The sequence below is a fragment of the Mastomys coucha genome, unplaced genomic scaffold, assembly GCF_008632895.1.
Source record: "Mastomys coucha isolate ucsf_1 unplaced genomic scaffold, UCSF_Mcou_1 pScaffold14, whole genome shotgun sequence".
NCBI classification, from domain to species: domain Eukaryota; kingdom Metazoa; phylum Chordata; class Mammalia; order Rodentia; family Muridae; genus Mastomys; species Mastomys coucha.
The window spans coordinates 136,199,909-136,204,541 of NW_022196896.1; positions in this window are offsets into that span (position 1 = coordinate 136,199,909).

Consider the following 4,633-nt stretch of genomic DNA (forward strand, 5'->3'; position numbering starts at 1 on the left):
AAAACCAATTATATTGATAAAATGAAAAAAACTTTAAATGTTTAATGAATTAATTACTCTATTGAGTCTAATTAGTGATGTCTGTATGCTTATGGGGAGATGGGGAACATAGTAGTGGACACACCCCAAAGGAAAATGACTCTCCTTTCCCCAGCAACCATTAACTAGGAGTTGCATCTTAGAGATTTGTCTTCCATTCTGTGCTGGAATTTTAACTGGCTTTATCTTGTGTAGATCATCATAGTGTTGTGAGTTCATGTGTACAGGAGTCATATCATGTTAAGGGGACAGCATGTTACAGGGTGAACATTCATTCACTCATCACATTTTCTTAAGACTTTCAACAGTAAGAGTCTCTGCATTAGTCACTTCAATAGAAGCTTCTCAAACTAGGATTGGGAGAGTCACAAATCCACGCACATAAGTATTTAGAAGGTAGTTTGATAACACGGTGACTTAGAAAAGAACACCAATAGGTTCTTTCCTAGGGCCTAGCCATGAGTTTTGACTTTGCTCATAGTATTATGCATGACTTCTTGCCCTAAATGCATGACTCAAATCCAACCCAGATGTCCTTCAACAGAGGAATGGATACAGAAAATGTGGTACATTTACACAATGGAGTACTAGTCAGCTGTTAAGAATGATGAATTCATGAAATTCTTAGGCAAATGGATAGAACTAGAAAATATCATCCTGAGTAAGGTAACCCAATTTCAAAAGGACACATATGGTATGCACTCAACTGATAAGTAGATATTAGCCCCAAAGCTCCAATTAACCAGGATATAATTCACAGACTACATGAAGCTCAGTAAGAAGGAAGACCAAGGTGTGGGTGCTTCGCTCCTTCTTAGAAGGGGGAACAAAATACTCATGCAGCTCCAGCTGCATATGTATGAACACCCCCATAGAACCAGGAAGAGGGAGGATGTGATAGGGTGTTTCTGGGAGGGAGGGAAACCGGGAAAGGGGATAACATTTGAAATGTAAATAAAGAAAATATCCAATAAAAAAACAGAAAACAGATGGGTTGGTAGTAAAGTGAGTAGGGTCTAGTGCTGGATAAAACTATTGATGTCTTATGTCCTCCATGAACCTGCATCAAGGTAGCACCTTCCTGCATTGGGATAGCCAGAGGGGGTTAGTTCAAGATTTATTCCCCTGTATCCTATAACCAAAGTGTGTGGTGTCTTCAACAATAGAGTGTTACCACTTAGTTAATGTGGGAAACCAAGAGCAATGATGATAGCCCGCAGCATTTTAAGAGGCACTGGGCTTCCCTGAGAAATAATTTATAAGGAGATAATCTGTGTCTGGCACTTAGATTTTCATTAATAACCCATGCCTTCTGGGAACCCTAATCCAGGCTTGTTCTTGAGGCAGGTGGTATGGAATACACCTGTAGTCCCAGCTGCTCGGGAAGCTGACTCATGAGGATCACTTGAGATAAGGAATCTAAGATCAATTTTGGTAACATCAGACAAAACAAAAACAAAAACAAAAACAAAAAAACCAACCGAACAAACACCTTCCCCCGCACACACCCCTCTTCCCCCAGGAAACTCAAGCCAAATGAAACCAACAAGGAAAGAATCAAATGGAAACACATAAACCAAAAATATATATCCTTGCTACTAGGAAAGAATATCATCAACATCTATTCATAACACATGGACTTATTTCTCTTTGAATATTGACATTTTTTTGAGTCAAACTTTTATCTCTGGTTAGACTCCAATTCATAGAGAGATCCACCTGGCTTTGGACTCTGAAGTGCTAGGATTAAAGGCCTGCCCCACCATGGCTGGGTCATATTTACTTTTAAGTGGTTTTTTATTTTTGGTAGAAGAATAAAAGATTTGTTCTCATTAGAAACAAATTTCATAAACACCCCTCACTGGAAAAGATGCCATTTGTATCCGCTCATAGATAAATCAAGGATTCTTCCGAGTTCTTTCCCTATTCTTCACCACTGACTTTAATTTGCCCCTCTGCTGCTGTATTTGGAGAATATTCCAGAGTGTCTTTATGACCTGGTAAAAGACTCTGGAGGTAATGTGATGCAGTGTTGTTTGGGCACAGTGCACATATCTGGTGCCAGGGCATAGGACATACATCTGGTGCTTGGGCATAGTGCACAATCTGGTCCTTGGGTACAGTACACACTTCTGGTGCCTGGGCACAGTACACACATCTGGTGCTTGGGCATGGTGCACACATCTGGTGTTTCTTCTGTTCCCTTCATTTGACATCTTTTTTAGGAATCAGAATGAGCCTTGTTAGAGATTCTGCCCTATCCTGCCCTCTTCCCATGATGCCCAGGCTTGACTTCCTGACTTTGTTTCATTCAGAATCAAAGTCTCCAATAAATCACTCCCCAGTAGCATGATGTTTAACCTTTTCAGAGAAGACAAATGTGGCCCTTCCACTTTCCAGAGCCCAAACCTTCAGAGACCAATGTCTAGGCAGAATGTACTATTTGTCTCAATGAAAGAGGAACTACCTTTCCTAGGAGATAAATGAGGACAAAAGCTCCATTTTACAGCAGCAATCCTGAATTTGAAGCCAGCCCCTGATGGTACACATGAACAGCAGACTAAAATGAAAGCCCAAAGCAGAAAATGGAAGGAATAGAGAAGGGGACCACATCACACAAAGCCATGAATACTGTAATATCTAATTTTTTGGGGGAAGGGGCTCTGTGTTTACAATTTAATTTCAGTAACATCTCTTATCACTTGCATCAATGATATTTATATGAAGTAGTTATTAGGGTTGAATTATTTAATTCCTCCGCTGCCCCCAATCTCACTAGGGAGAATTTAATAAATATTTACTGTATGAAAGAGACTAGCTATAGAATACACAAGAGCTTTAAAAAGAGAGAGAGAGGGCTAGCGAGATAATGCTTCAGCTGTTGAGTATTTCTTTTCTTTTTCTTTTTCTTTTTCTTTTTCCCGAGACAGGGTTTCTCTGTATAGCCCTGGCTGTCCCGGAACTCACTCTGTAGACCAGGCTGGCCTTGAACTCAGAAATCCACATGCCTCTGCCTCCCAAGTGCTGGGATTCAAGGCATGCACCACCACTGCCCGGCTTGTTGAGTACTTCTTACTCTCAAGGAGGACCCAAGTTCAGTTATAAACACCTATATGGGGACTCACAACTACTTGTAACTGCCATTTAGGGGTATCTGCCTGCTTCTTCTGGCCTTCATGGGCAGTGCATTCATGTGGTACACAGACACACAGGTAGGCAAAAACTTCATATTTAGAAAATAGAAATAAAATATATTTTTAGAGAAGAGTTGATGTCCAAGGTTTAAAGTAGTATGGCAGAAAGAATAAATTCTATCACACTCTGCTGTTCTGTTTGTGAATTCCCTCAAAGGACTGGATAAAGCCCATTAAAACTACAAAGACCAGTCTGTTTTACTCAGTTTACTGACTCAAATGTTCACTTCACCCACCAACACCCTCACAGATGCACCATGACAATATAATATTTTACCAAACACCTGGCCTCCTCATATCTCAGTCACTTTGTCAGAGAAGTTTGTATAGCAGGCTCAGAGCCGTCTGCCTCATTCAAACTTAGCAGCTCCATGGGCTCCTTGGTAAGTGGATCAGAGTACCATATGCAAAGGAGGGAATGTATCCTGCAGAATACATTTGGGTCATTATTCCGTTTTGGCATTTAGAATGGCCAAATGCAGCCATGCATTTTCACCTTGGAGGGACAACTTGACATGTCCCACACTAGTGGACTGTTAGGAATTTAACTGGTTTTCTTTGAGACTCACTCTATAACCCAAGCTGGTCTCAGACTTGTGCGATAACTCAGATATACTTCAAATTTGCTATGCAACCCAGGCTGGTCTTTTATTTATTTTTTTATTGATTTAAGCTTTATTGCATTATGATGAGAAAAGATACATGATTTCAATTTATCTGAATTTGTTAACATTTAAAAACATATTTTAAATAAATAGAATTAAATCACATTCTTGTTTCCCTTTTGTACTCCAACTCTTCCCAGAGACCCTCTTCAATACCTACAATATTTTTTTGTCATATTCTTTAAAATTTATAAAATATAACAATAAAAATGAGTATTATAAAAGTTGTTTGCTATAAGACAACAATCAATTTAACAGTCTTTTGTAGATGCTTGTCTGTAGCAATACTGAAAATACATACGTATTTCTCAATGTAAATTTTAAATAACTCTAGACATATTATTATGTATTATATTAAAATAATACATCACTACTAGTATTTTTTAAATGAACATAAGTATATAAAGTCTTTTTGTTTGTTTGCTTGTTTGTTTTGTGTTTAGTAGAGCTTAAAATCTTGGTTCTTACTGTGGTACAAGCCCAAAATAAGAACAATTTTTAGATATTGGAGTTCATTGTAATAAGGCTGTACTTCTATTACCCTCACATGACCAAAGGATTTTACTTCCATCGTAGCTAAACTGAGAGTTGACAGTTCTGTTGTGCCAAGGAATGAATTGTAGGCATGAGTTTTGAATACAGACTCCTGCTATGGTTAAAGCTAATTGCTTGAGTGAGTGACTTTATTCTCAGCCCACAGAGAACAGGTTACATTCATTTATGAAATGGTGTGTG